The 16,073-nt window shown below is 34.5% G+C and overlaps 1 long non-coding RNA gene across 1 annotated transcript; it reads right to left on the reverse strand.

Moving 5' to 3' along the window:
- Positions 1 to 5,722: 5,722 nt before the first annotated feature.
- On the reverse strand, positions 5,723 to 6,780 carry LOC131599778 (uncharacterized). The gene is made up of 3 exons (XR_009282910.1): positions 6,717 to 6,780; positions 6,459 to 6,617; positions 5,723 to 5,930 (listed from the first exon to the last, which is right to left on the reverse strand). It is a non-coding gene; the product is annotated as an uncharacterized LOC131599778 (long non-coding RNA).
- Between the last annotated feature and the right edge of the window lie 9,293 nt (positions 6,781 to 16,073).

The raw sequence follows: 16,073 nt of genomic DNA on the forward strand, positions 1-16,073 counted from the left end.
AATTTTCTGAGGAAAGGCTAACAGGCCTAGTGGTTTGCGTGAGCGATCACCATTGTATGATGTATTAATCGGAACCATTGTATTTCTTTATTTTCTTTATTTTTCTTTTGAATGCTAACAGGCATTCTTCGTGCAGAGAGGCACAAATAATCTTGGCAGGTTTGATTCCCGCTTTTGTGTACGAATGGAATCTACGGGTAGAGACTTGTGATGGTGTACGGGCCATGTGAAGTGACGATTCATGGGGAAAGGCTCATGAATCCGAATCCATTTCGTATGTCAAGATTTTCCAAAGGATCCATGACTCGTGCCACCTCCTAGACGTAGAAGGGGACAGGAATATAGGGATGCCTTGGTATTGGTTTCCGATTAGTAATCTTGTGTTGAGTTGTTGAACTCTAAGTATGATTCCATATAATGTTAGTATGAGAACTCAAGGTCTAGTTCCTTTATGACTTGAGACTTATAGGTTAGAACCTTGTAAAGCCGAGAGGATCCATAGGATAGGGAACTCACTGAGATTTTGTATCTCACCCCATTATATATTGATTTCAGGTACTACAGGTTCCGCGAAGGGTAAGGAGAAAGCAGTTTGATTTCCTTATTCCTTATGCTTATTTTGGATATGGCGAAGCTTCCGTTGTGGATTTTCTTTTGCGATCATTGTTGATCTAGTTCTTAGTATTTTGTTTTGAACATCTTGTATGTATTATGCCGTTGTTAGAACTTTTGTGTTTAGGGCATTAATATGTATAATGTGTTGACTAGGAACTTATAAGTATTTCAGTACCAAATACTTGGATTCATGTATATGTATATGCTTTGATGTATGTATTTATATATGGGTGTTACAGTTGGTATCAGAGCAGGTCGTATCCTCGACCTAGCCATGAGATATTATAAGTGTTTCTTTCTGTCCAAGATGTGTTGTGTTCCCATGAGTTTTGTTGTGTTATGACTATGGTATTGAGCCTGATCAACTTAATCCCATTTTGATGACCTCCAAGAACATGGCGGACGGACGCAGGACTCGTGGTCGACCCCCCACACGACCTCCACAGGTGAATCCACCGGATGGCGGTGCGAATGTTCCATGGCCCCAATTCATGCAACAGATGCAACAACAGCAGAATCAGTTCATGCTGCACATGATGCAACAGATGAATGGCGGTCATAATGTTCTAGTGGTTGTGCCCGAAGCTGTAGGTGGGACTTATAGGGATTTCATTCGCATGAATCCTCTGGAATTTCATGGTGGACTAGATCCTATAAAGGCGCATGAGTGGGTGGCCAATGTAGAAGGAATCTTTGAGATCGTACATTGTAGTGAAGAGAACAAGGTGGTGTTTGCTTCTCATTCGCTGAAAGGTCCAGCTATGAGGTGGTGGAAGGGTGCTTCTGCTTTGATGACTACTCAGGAAGTACCTAAGGAATGGGAAAATTTCAAGACCACTTTTATGGAGAAATACTTTCCTAGCTCACTGAGGACTAAGAAGGAGTTGGAGTTCCAACAGTTAAGGCAGGAAAATATGTCAGTGGCTACTTATGCGGAGAAGTTTGAAATTTTGGCTGCTTACTCTAGGCAGGCCGCGTATGCTCCTGATGAGAGTTGGAAGGTGGACCAGTTTCTGTTTGGTTTAAGGGCTGATATCTCGCATAGTGTGTCCCAGAGGGAGTTCACTACTTATACGGAGGTGTTGCGACAATGTTATGTGGCTGAGACCAGTTTGAAGAAAGTTCAAGCTGAGGAAGATTTGAAGAAGAAGAATCAACATGAGAGGGGAAGGCCAAGCCAACAATTTCGACCTAGGCCACAAGCTTTCAAAGGGAAGCAAGTGCAAGGTTCTCGGTCTAGTGCACCTCCGGTGTGTCGTAGCTGTGGTAAGAATCACCTTGGAAGGTGTAGCTTTGAAGGGGTGAAATATTTTCATTGTCAACAAGAAGGGCATATGGCTAGGAATTGTCCTCAGAATAAGAATCAAGTACAAGGAAGGGGTACTGGTAGAGTTTACACCTTGGATGCTAAGAAGACCAAGAGTGATAACTCTTGGATTGCGGGTACGTGTTTCATTAATGGGCATTCTTGTTTTGTTCTATTTGATTGTGGAGCAACACACTCTTTTGTATCATTGCAATGTATGAAGCGACTTGGGTTGCAAGCTACTCCTTTATTTCCTCCTATGGCGGTTACTACTGCTATGGATGAAATGGTTGAAACGCCGTTGGTGTGTGAAAATTGTATGTTATCTGTGGGTGGTAGGAATTTCCAGATTGATCTTGTTTGCTTACCACTTAAGAAAGTAGATGTTGTTTTGGGAATGGATTGGCTTTCTGCTAATTCGGTGTTCATTGGGTGTGAAGAGAAGTTAATCATTATTCCATCTGAAGAAGCTACTCCGAAGGATATGTTGACTACTATACTAGAATGTACGGTAGGTATGATTAATTTCTTGTTTGAGAAAGAGAAGTCTGTTCTGTTGGTTCTCACTGAGGAGACGGGTGACAAGTTAGAGGTTTCGCAAATTGCTGTTGTTAGAGAATTTCCCGATGTTTTTCCCGGGGATGTCACTTCTCTTCCTCCGGAAAGGGAAGTGGAATTCTCTATTGACCTGATACCGGGAACGGCTCCTATATCCGTTTCTCCGTATCGGATGGCACCGCTTGAATTAAGAGAATTGAAGGGGCAATTGGAGGAGCTGATGGCTAAACATTTTGTGCGACCTAGTGTCTCAACGTGGGGAGCTCCAGTGTTGTTAGTAAAGAAGAAGGATGGTGGGATGAGGCTATGTATTGATTACCTTCGGTTGAATAAGGCCACCATCAAGAACAAATACCCTTTGCTAAGGATAAACGACATCTTAGATCAATTGAAAGGAGCCTGTGTGTTCTCGAAGATTGATTTGCGGTCAGGTTATCACCAAATCCGTGTGAAGAGCTCAGATGTGCCAAAGACTGCATTTAGAACCCGTTATGGTCATTATGAATTCTTGGTGATGCCTTTCGGTGTGACGAATGCTCCAGCTGTTTTCATGGATTATTTGAATCGGATATTCCAGCCTTACTTAGATCAATTTGTAGTAGTCTTTATTGATGACATTCTTATTTATTCTCGTACTCCACAAGAGCACGAAAAACACCTGAGGAATGTTCTGTCGGTATCTACTTAAAATATATTTAATTTGATGAATTTTTTACACTACTTTTTTCTTTTCCACATATTTTTGATGCCTAAAAACTCATATTTACATTAATCTATTACCGAAAAATATATATCGTCCAACAAAAAATATCGTTTAAACAATTTTACAACAACATATCGTATAACTTCCTCTATATTAACATACTATATTTAAAAATCTAATGTAGAAATATTGTAAAAAAATAAAAATTCACACTATAAAAGTAGCATATATTGAAATTTTGTTATTTATAGTTTTATTAAAATATAGTTTTCAAAACATTCCATATGTTTAAGAAAAAAATAATAAATAAACTATTTTATAAAAAAATTCTTTAAATAATTTGTTTTTTAATAGTTTCTTAGAGAGCTCGTGATTGGGAACTACTACATGACATGACATTAGTGGAGAGAGAAAAATATATAAGGTTTTTAATAATTTGTGTGTAACTGAGTATGAGAATTTATCTTTATTTTATAGTCATTGCATGTGTATGGGTCACTACATCGACCGATGTTTAAAACTTAAAGGACATCATAATGTAGCTACCAAAGAAAAGGTAGGACAAAATTACAACCTAAAAAAGTTCTAGACATGGTTTATCAAAATGAAAAGAGAGGTGATATAGAGAAGGAAAACATGATAAGGGGGAAAAGGGATTGTAATTGAGGACTGCAGTTAATATACATAATGCTCAACACCATGATGAACATGAGACTAGATATGAAGTGCTTATTGATGTAAATATTAATGAGCAATTCAAAGTAGACTTGAAATAATATAATACTATTTCTTTTATGTTCTCTCTTTCCCATGCATCTCTCCTATTCTACTTCATTGCTTTTCATTAATTTTATAACAATAAAAATATTACCAAGGTTTAAAAATTAATCTTGGTAGATAATTCAACCTTCAATAGCTTATTTTAGTTGTTGTTAATAAAGTTTTTAGAAATTTAAAACAAATCAATGTAAAATTTACTTCTTTGTATTTCATAACATGTGCCTATTTAAGATTTTAAAAGTCAAGTTTAGAAAAAAGAGTTTCGGAGTAAATCTAAAATATCATATTTAATGTTTATAAAATTGTTTAATTCAGTCATAATAGAGTTTATGGAATATCCACTCTACCATCAAAGTCCAACAAAAATGTTTGTGCATAATAGGCGTCATGTTTAAATTCTTAGAGGTTGGTATGTACTAAATACCATATAACTGAATAATCATGAATACAATATTAGGTTGTATGAATTTTTGCCTATAAAATTTGCAATTTGAACTAGACTTAACAATAAACATATGCATGCAACCAAATATATGAGTCAATAATCATAGAAACAATAAAATATGGAAAATAAATATCAAAAGTAATGATTATAATAAAAAATTAAACTTTATGAAGTAGAATTTATTTATTTAAATTTGACACATTGTCAATTTGAATAGTACATTTTATTACGTAGAGTCTTTCATAAGATACATATAATATATTTATTAGTGTTGCAACACCCCATGCCAAAAGCAATTTATTCATGTACGACATGCGAAGGAACCTACAAAATAAAAATAATTAATTTAATTAATAAACAAGTCCCTTCTGCTAAAAACATGAATAAATAAAAGATAATGTGAAAGTAAAAAAACATACCACGGCTCATGCTAATAACCATAGCAATATAATTGTTAGCATTTTGTGGCTTGACAATCTTTGACACACTTATCAAATTCATCAGCTAGTTGCTTTCCGATACATAATAGGTCACACTTTATTTAACACCAAGGCTCTGCTAAGCTTTCAACTTGAATTGCAACTAGCAGAATCATCAACATCATCACAACAAAAATTTTTATTAGAGAACCTTCCATTTTTTTTTCAATAATTCCTTTTCTCAAATTCAAATAAATTTCTTAATTGTGTGACTTTTCGGCTCTTACAAAGGACTCACTAAGAAAAAAGTTTATCGTTAGACCTTTATTTATAGCTTAAATTTCCTAAAAGCTTTATGCGTTCATTAAATATACTTTAGGGAAAATTTATTTAAACCATATGAAATTAACCAAATTAAATACTCCCTCCAATCCTCAATATAAGGGAATTTGTACTTTTAAGATAAAGTGAATAATCATAAATATAAGGAAGTTTTTTATTGATGCGTCTTTTTATAGCATTATTGAAATAGCAATTTTGGATTACCATTTTATAGGTTTTACTTTTGATACAATAAAATAATTAAATTTCTTTAAAAATATTTCTTGATAATAATTTTATGAAAACCTATTCAATATAGTTTCAATTTTAATTATTGTGTAAAATGAATAAAAAAAGACATAACAAAAAGATAAAGATATTTATATTAAAGTTTTGCTAGTATCTACTTAAAATATATTTAATTTGATGAATTTTTTACACTACTTTTTTCTTTTCCACATATTTTTGATGCTTAAAAACTCATATTTACATTAATCTATTACCGAAAAATATATATCGTCCAACAAAAAATGTAACACCCCATACATAACTGACTAGTATATTATGCATGAAACGTTAAAATTGATATTGAGTACATACAAAAGCTATAGATATAGAAAGATCCAAATAAAATACAACATGAAATCCTAATACGAATTACAGAACATGTGTCTTCAATGGATCTGCACAGCGGAAGATGAGATCTGAAGAGGTCTCCGAGCCATCACCACTTCCAAGTCTTCAGTCCAAACCTGCTATTGACCAAACGCTACTAAACTGCACCTGAAAAAAATATTCAGACACCGAGGCTAATTTTCCTAGATAGTATACTTAATTAGCTTTCTAACGATATATGATATGCGTCAAACGGATATACGAAGTGGGAGTTATGAATTTTCGAAATTCTGAAAATTCTGCTCAGCATGCAGAGTAACGGGTTACTTCATATCAAGTAACGGGTTACTTCAGCCCAGAATCCATTTTTTCACTTTTCGCTCCCAGGTAACCGGTTACCTCATCCAAGTAACCGGTTACTTCACCTGCAGAACCCAAAATTCTGCATTTTTAAGTTCCTAACTCCAATCCAACTTCACCCAAATCAATCCCAACATGCTATAACATTCTAAATCATATTTCTACCTACACATATCAGAATTTAGCAAGTAAAGAAACATTGATTATCAACATGCAATTTGAATTACTCATCAAAAGCATACTAGCATCAAGGTTCATGAATTATCTCTCAAAATCCCAAAACCCCAAATACAACCCTTGCATGCAATTTCCCAAGTTTCTATCTAAAGGACTCACCTTGGATTAATAGGGGTTGAGATGGTGCTCTTGCTACTATTGCATCTCCCTCTTGCCCAAACTTCCATCTCCATTAGCAAGAAATTCGTAGCTCACCTTCATACACATTCAGCATTGACCACCCAACTTCAAACTCGTTTTTCTCCTTCAAAACAGAAGCTATAAATGCGAACCATAGGTGCAAGTTGAAGAGAAATTCGTTAGCTTTCCAATGGGACCGGAATCGTTACGATCGGAGTTACGAGTTGAGAGTTATACCTGATTTAGTGGGAGCTGCACCATTGTTGCGAAAATGCACTTGCTTCATGAGTTCTTCTTCCTTTCTTGTTTTCAAATTCTGATTTGCAAGTCAAACAAGTCCTTAAGTCCATGCAATAGAGTTAAATGTCTCTTGTGCCCTCCAACTAAGTGTTAATTACTATCATGCCACTTGGTTGCCTCCCAACTAAAACACATGTGATTCTAACTATTCCACTACTCTTAATAATAATCATTCATAGATTAATGTAGGATATTACATTCTCCCCCCCTTAAATTGAATTCGTCCCCGAATTCTTTCCGATCACCACGGAAACGATTGTCCAAGTCTATTCCAACCAGGGGATAGAATGTTCCTTACATTCCTCCTTTAAATAACATCATTACTCTGCCTGAGGATCACTCCATAAGAAGAAACACAATCTGCCAAAAATACTTGCGTCCCACTATACATGATTAGAAACCTTAACCGCCAAGCAACACGTCTATTCAGGTACTTCGTCTTGACATACCTGTGAAAAGATCCTTCCAGGGTCCTAGACCTTCATTGCTCTGCACCGAATCTCCAGAACTTCAAAAACTCTAATAATCCACTCATGTCGGATATCCTTCGTTTCATGCTCTGGTGTGTTCACCCTCGTTCAACAAACATTACTGATTCACTCAGCTCTTTGAATTACTTCCCACTTGAGAATTACCGCCACAATGTCGCTTCCGCGATAACACTTCAAGTTATTCTCCACTCGAGTCCATATAATGTCATTTGGTGATCTCCAAATTCCTCGGTCTTAACCTCTGGTTCCCAAAGTCTTAGGATGATTGTCCCATATTTACCTTTACTTATACAACTGAATCTCCTTACTTTAACCCTTACTCCAGTCTAGACATAACAACTGTCATCGTAAACCGCGAAGGTGTAATCATCTTGCAACTATAGCCTTGACATTCGACAACTTCGCACAGGATTCTACTGATGAGACGTGAAATTCAACAACTGACTTGAAACCGTTGTACCAGTCTTCCTGTACAATCATAGTACACAAGGCATAACCACAGAGAACTTGCGCCAACTGAATGTCCTCTCTAGCCTTCAGCATTTCGACGGTATGATACTCAGTGCAACCCTTGTGACTTGCAAGCTAAACTGATGACCAACAAACATCGAACCGCATGCCATCCACAAAAATGTATTCCCAAGCTGGTCCATTGACAACACCTCTCGAGTTATGGTGATCCGTGAGAGACTAGAATGAACGAAATGCTGCTTTGACAGTTTCCCTTAGGAAGATACTTTCATCCCAACGTAAAATCCTACAAATAGTCCGTTCATTCCTACCTCTGACTTATCCGATTCTTCCTTGATCCGTTGCGCTACTCTGATTCCAACAAGTCACACACCTTGAAATCCTCTGAGTCACAATATATCCATAATTCACTTAGTTTCCATTAATACACAATAATTCCTTATCTACAGCTGTCCAATTACATCACGTGTTAGGACTCCATATACATCCATCATCGACTACTACTCTTGAAAGTTGCATACTCTCCGAAATCAAGCTTCTACTTACTCTTCCCTTCCATATAGTTCATCTACCACAACTTAGGTACACGTTTCGATCTCAGGACATTGAAACCAAATACTCACTGACTTAGAGGTTCTTCCCTGTCACTGATTTCCACAACGTACAACTGCTATGTTTGTCATTCCAACAAATCTTTGTTACTCAACTGGTATATCGGATCCTTCACGATGTACTGCAGTTCATGATAACTCTAGCAGTTTTACACAACTTCTACCCAACCGTACACCTTCATTCTCTTAGCGTAGTATCACCTCTGATAACTCGTGCGACTTACTGATATAACGATCCTCCCATAGTCACACTCCATTCACACAGTCATCTAACGTATGTTCCACCTCTGAATCAGACACTGATCTGACTTCCTCAGCGGCTGCATCCTTCATTGCAGTGCTTCCAATGGTCTGAGTGTAGTCACAATGCAAGAAATTGCACTTGCACTTCGAACATCTCTCTTATAAACTCCTTAGCAGTTCTCAAACCAAAATGTCCATGCTTTACCAAGATTAACACTTCTCCACTCGGAGTATCTAGCAATATCTTACCAGACACATCACACATCGAGCCGATCCAAGATACAACTTGCATATTCCATCATCGGTCGCCAATGGTACACGATAGCCACTCACTATGCTGACCAGGATATCATGACCGCACATGAGTCCCACTCTAGACACTCATGCAAAAAATGCCAACTTAACACTTCATGAAACGAGAACGTCTGCAAGGTATAATCTGACTCTAACTTGCGCGAGCACGATCATTCAGAGTTTATATAAGCATAGTAATCAGATCTTGATCCGTCCCACCATCGTCTGTCTAGTTATTCCTCCACTATCGAGCGCGACGTATGGATCCTTATCCCACACACCTTATGAGAGTCTGGATCTGTGTCTCACGAGTGCCAAATCAGAATTCTACCTTGAGCTTCAGATCACCTTTGTCCCACACATGTCGGAAAAAGGATGACTCACACATCTTGTGCACGATAGCGATACTGTGGCATTATACCCGTCTGGTAGTACCAACATGGTGGTCCAACTCCGAGGCTATGTACTCAGGTAACCTACCTCAGTGGCGTATAATGATCCCCACGCATATCCTATAGTTGCAACCAACAAGTGTCTGAACAGGCCTCCAATAGGTTCGTCGTTCCTCAAGTCCTTAGAATCACACTCCTCAGGATGCTAAAACCTGAGAGTACTACACATCAAGGTTTACTTACTCAGAAAGCCAAAACGCCAAGCACGAAGATTTGAAGTTCAACTTCTGGTTACCAGGCAGTGCAGGTACCCACTCGTCCCACGCATGCATGAGATTCCAAGGATAATTCCGTCCAGATAGGAATACTATGGTTCCTAACAACCAACGCAACTGCGATCATCCTATTGACGTTCCAGATAGATCTTAGCTCTTACTCGTCTGTACGCCCAACGCCAAGCGTAGTTCTATGGCTTCACTCGGGGTCAGACGAACAATAACTAACAAGGACTTAGGTTACTGCATTTCACGCTTCTACATCATTTCATATTCCATCTAGCGTAGTTCTAGAACTTAAATATAAAATGATAAGAACAGAAATACACATCCTCCTCTATCGAACGGGTATTCAAGCCTCACCCAATCGTAAGCTACCACGCTCGTACATTCCACCAACATTTACTAGGTAACTACTCTCGCTTAGGGTATTTCGAGTTAAATCAAGATCTAATACTTCACCCATCCAATTACTGTTCGTACCAGCGCAATCAGAAAGGTCTGACTTCTGTGTCCGCACTTCAAAAGGTTATTCTCTCCTATCAGCTCACCAGTCATACTTAACACCGACGGCATCATCAGTACTGAATCCTAATAATTCCCAGCTTAACACCTTCGGGGAATCCCACTCACAAGGCTCCTACTCAATCCTATTTGGATTTCCCTTGCTATTACCAAGACTTAGAGAAAGCTTCATTTCGTCCAGTTAAAATCCTGGGAATTCTAGTTGTCTCGATCCACATATGACAACTCCAATATCTCTTCTACTTACGTCATCCAATAAATCTAGCTTCCATATACAATTCACCACCCAACTAATCCTTACTACTTGGGTTCACGACACTTACAGGTTTACGAGTCCTCGTGGCGGCTCTACCGTAATTCTACTGTCTCACACTCAGTCGATGAGTTGATCAAGTTCAACAACTGAATGAGATTTCAGTAAAATCAGGCTAGCAACGCACACTTGAGAGGAGGAAAAAGAATTGCTAGTGATGTCTCATGGCTCGGCCGAGAATCGACCTGCTCTGATACCAATTGTAACACCCCATACATAACTGACTAGTATATTATGCATGAAACGTTAAAATTGATATTGAGTACATACAAAAGCTATAGATATAGAAAGATCCAAATAAAATACAACATGAAATCCTAATACGAATTACAGAACATGTGTCTTCAATGGATCTGCACAACGGAAGATGAGATCTGAAGAGGTCTCCGAGCCATCACCACTTCCAAGTCTTCAGTCCAAACCTGCTACTGACCAAACACTACTAAACTGCACCTGAAAAAAAATATTCAGACACCGAGGCTAATTTTCCTAGATAGTATACTTAATTAGCTTTCTAACGATATATGATACGCGTCAAACGGATATACGAAGTGGGAGTTATGAATTTTCGAAATTCTGAAAATTCTGCTCAGCGTGCAGAGTAACGGGTTACTTCATTTCAAGTAACGGGTTACTTCAGCCCAGAATCCATTTTTTTCACTTTTCGCTCCCAGGTAACCGGTTACCTCATCCAAGTAACCGGTTACTTCACCTGCAGAACCCAAAATTCTGCATTTTAAAGTTCCTAACTCCAATCCAACTTCACCCAAATCAATCCCAACATGCTATAACATTCTAAATCATATTTCTACCTACACATATCAGAATTTAGCAAGTAAAGAAACATTGATTATCAACATGCAATTAGAATTACTCATCAAAAGCGTACTAGCATCAAGGTTCATGAATTATCTCTCAAAATCCCAAAACCCCAAATACAACCCTTGCATGCAATTTCCCAAGTTTCTATCTAAAGGACTCATCTTGGATTAATAGGGGTTGAGATGGTGCTCTTGCTACTATTGCATCTCCCTCTTGCCCAAACTTCCATCTCCATTAGCAAGAAATTCGTAGCTCACCTTCATACACATTCAGCATTGACCACCCAACTTCAAACTCGTTTTTCTCCTTCAAAACAGAAGCTATAAATGCGAACCATAGGTGCAAACCGAAGAGAAATTCGTTAGCTTTCCAATGGGATCGGAATCGTTACGATCGGAGTTACGAGTTGAGAGTTATACCTGATTTAGTGGGAGCTGCACCATTGTTGCGAAAATGCACTTGCTTCATGAGTTCTTCTTCCTTTCTTGTTTTCAAATTCTGATTTGCAAGCCAAACAAGTCCTTAAGTCCATGCAATAGAGTTAAATGTCTCTTGTGCCCTCCAACTAAGTGTTAATTACTATCATGCCACTTGGTTGCCTCCCAACTAAAACACATGTGATTCTAACTATTCCACTACTCTTAATAATAATCATTCATAGATTAATGTAGGATATTACAAAAAATATCGTTTAAACAACTTTACAACAACATATCGTATAACTTCCTCTATAATAAAATTCTATATTTAAAAATCTAATGTAGAAATATTGTAAAAAAAAATTCACACTATAAAAGTAGCATATATTGAAATTTTGTTATTTATAGTTTTATTAAAATATAGTTTTCAAAACATTCCATATGTTTAAGAAAAAAATAAAAAATTAAACTATTTTATAAAAAAATTCTTTAAATAATTTGTTTTTTAAAAGTTTCTTAGAGAGCTCGTGATTAGGAACTACTACATGACATGACATTAGTGGAGAGAGAAAAATATATAAGGTTTTTAATAATTTGTGTGTAACTGAGAATGAGAATTTATCTTTATTTTATAGTCATTGCATGTGTATGGGTCACTACATCGACCGATGTTTAAAACTTAAAGGACATCATAATGAAGCTACCAAAGAAAATGTAGGACAAAATTACAACCTAAAAAAGTTCTAGACATGGTTTATCAAAATGAAAAGAGAGGTGATATAGAGAAGGAAAACATGATAAGGGGGAAAAGGGATTGTAATTGAGGACTGCAGTTAATATACATAATGCTCAACACCATGATGAACATGAGACTAGATATGAAGTGCTTATTGATGTAAATATTAATGAGCAATTCAAAGTAGACTTGAAATAATATAACACTATTTCTTTTATGTTCTCTTTCTCCCATGCATCTCTCCTATTCTACATCATTGCTTTTCATTAATTTTATAACAATAAAAATATTACCAAGGTTTAAAAATTAATCTTGGTAGATAATTCAACCTTCAATAGCTTATTTTAGTTGTTGTTAATAAATTTTTTAGAAATTTAAAACAAATCAATGTAAAATTTACTTCTTTGTATTTCATAACATGTGCCTATCTAAGATTTTAAAAGTCAAGTTTAGAAAAAAGAGTTTCGGAGTAAATCTAAAATATCATATTTAATGTTTATAAAATTATTTAATTCAGTCATAATAGAGTTTATGGAATATCCACTCTACCATCAAAGTCCAACAAAAATATTTGTGCATAATAGGCGTCATGTTTAAATTCTTAGAGGTTGGTATGTACTCAATACCATATAATTGAATAATCATGAATACAATATTAGGTTGTATGAATTTTTGCCTATCAAATTTGCAATTTGAACTAGACTTAACAATAAACATATCCATGCAACCAAATATATGAGTCAATAATCATAGAAACAATAAAATATGGAAAATAAATATCAAAAGTAATGATTATAATAAAAAATTAAACTTTATGAAGTAGAATTTATTTATTTAAATTTGACACATTGTCAATTTGAATAGTACATTTTATTACGTAGAGTCTTTCATAAGATACATATCATATATTTATTAGTGTTGCAACACCCCATGCCAAAAGCAATTTATTCATGTACGACATGCCAAGGAACCTACAAAATAAAAATAATTAATTTAATTAATAAACAAGTCCCTTCTGCTAAAAACATGAATAAATAAAAGATAATGTGAAAGTAAAAAAACATACCACGGCTCATGCTAATAACCATAGCAATATAATTGTTAGCATTTTGTGGCTTGACAATCTTTGACACACTTATCAAATTCATCAGCTAGTTGCTTTCCGATACATAATAGGTCACACTTTATTTCACACCAAGGCTCTGCTAAGCTTTCAACTTGAATTGCAACTAGCAGAATCATCAACATCATCACAACAAAAAATTTTATTAGAGAACCTTCCATTTTTTTTTTCAATAATTCCTTTTCTCAAATTCAAATAAATTTCTTAATTCTGTGACTTTTCGGCTCTTACAAAGGACTCACTAAGAAAAAAGTTTATCGTTAGACCTTTATTTATAGCTAAAATTTCCTAAAAGCTTTATGCGTTCATTAAATATACTTTAGGGAAAATTTATTTAAAACATATGAAATTAACCAAATTAAATACTCCCTCCAATCCTTAATATAAGGGAATTTGTACTTTTAAGATAAAGTGAATAATCATAAATATAAGGAAATTTTTTATTGATGCGTCTTTTTATAGCATTATTGAAATAGCAATTTTGGATTACCATTTTATAGGTTTTACTTTTAATACAATAAAATAATTAAATTTCTTTAAAAATATTTCTTGATAATAATTTTATGAAAACCTATTCAATATAGTTTCAATTTTAATTATTGTGTAAAATGAATAAAAAAAGACATAACAAAAAGATAAAGATATTTATATTAAAGTTTTGCTAGTATCTACTTAAAATATATTTAATTTGATGAATTTTTTACACTACTTTTTTCTTTTCCACATATTTTTGATGCCTAAAAACTCATATTTACATTAATCTATTACCGAAAAATATATATCGTCCAACAAAAAATATCGTTTAAACAATTTTACAACAACATATCGTATAACTTCCTCTATAATAAAATTCCATATTTAAAAATCTAATATAGAAATATTGTAAAAAAAAAAATTCACACTATAAAAGTAGCATATATTGAAATTTTGTTATTTATAGTTTTATTAAAATATAGTTTTCAAAACATTCCATATGTTTAAGAAAAAAATAAAAAATAAACTATTTTATAAAAAAATTCTTTAAATAATTTGTTTTTTAATAGTTTCTTAGAGAGCTCGTGATTGGGAACTACTACATGACATGACATTAGTGGAGAGAGAAAAATATATAAGGTTTTTAATAATTTGTGTGTAACTGAGTATGAGAATTTATCTTTATTTTATAGTCATTGCATGTGTATGGGTCACTACATCGACCGATGTTTAAAACTTAAAGGACATCATAATGTAGCTACCAAAGAAAAGGTAGGACAAAATTACAACCTAAAAAAGTTCTAGACATGGTTTATCAAAATGAAAAGAGAGGTGATATAGAGAAGGAAAACATGATAAGGGGAAAAAGGGATTGTAATTGAGGACTGCAGTTAATATACATAATGCTCAACACCATGATGAACATGAGACTAGATATGAAGTGCTTATTGATGTAAATATTAATGAGCAATTCAAAGTAGACTTGAAATAATATAATACTATTTCTTTTATGTTCTCTTTCTCCCATGCATCTCTCCTATTCTACTTCATTGCTTTTCATTAATTTTATAACAATAAAAATATTACCAAGGTTTAAAAATTAATCTTGGTAGATAATTCAACCTTCAATAGCTTATTTTAGTTGTTGTTAATAAATTTTTTAGAAATTTAAAACAAATCAATGTAAAATTTACTTCTTTGTATTTCATAACATGTGCCTATTTAAGATTTTAAAAGTCAAGTTTAGAAAAAAGAGTTTCGGAGTAAATCTAAAATATCATATTTAATGTTTATAAAATTGTTTAATTCAGTCATAATAGAGTTTATGGAATATCCACTCTACCATCAAAGTCCAACAAAAATGTTTGTGCATAATAGGCGTCATGTTTAAATTCTTAGAGGTTGGTATGTACTCAATACCATATAATTGAAAAATCATGAATACAATATTAGGTTGTATGAATTTTTGCCTATCAAATTTGCAATTTGAACTAGACTTAACAATAAACATATCCATGCAACCAAATATATGAGTCAATAATCATAGAAACAATAAAATATGGAAAATAAATATCAAAAGTAATGATTATAATAAAAAATTAAACTTTATGAAGTAGAATTTATTTATTTAAATTTGACACATTGTCAATTTGAATAGTACATTTTATTACGTAGAGTCTTTCATAAGATACATATCATATATTTATTAGTGTTGCAACACCCCATGCCAAAAGCAATTTATTCATGTACGACATGCCAAGGAACCTACAAAATAAAAATAATTAATTTAATTAATAAACAAGTCCCTTCTGCTAAAAACATGAATAAATAAAAGATAATGTGAAAGTAAAAAAACATACCACGGCTCATGCTAATAACCATAGCAATATAATTGTTAGCATTTTGTGGCTTGACAATCTTTGACACACTTATCAAATTCATCAGCTAGTTGCTTTCCGATACATAATAGGTCACACTTTATTTCACACCAAGGCTCTGCTAAGCTTTCAACTTGAATTGCAACTAGCAGAATCATCAACATCATCACAACAAAAAATTTTATTAGAGAACCTTCCATTTTTTTTCAATAATTCCTTTTCTCAAAT

This window comes from Vicia villosa, linkage group LG4, assembly GCF_029867415.1.
Source record: "Vicia villosa cultivar HV-30 ecotype Madison, WI linkage group LG4, Vvil1.0, whole genome shotgun sequence".
Lineage (NCBI taxonomy): Eukaryota > Viridiplantae > Streptophyta > Magnoliopsida > Fabales > Fabaceae > Vicia > Vicia villosa.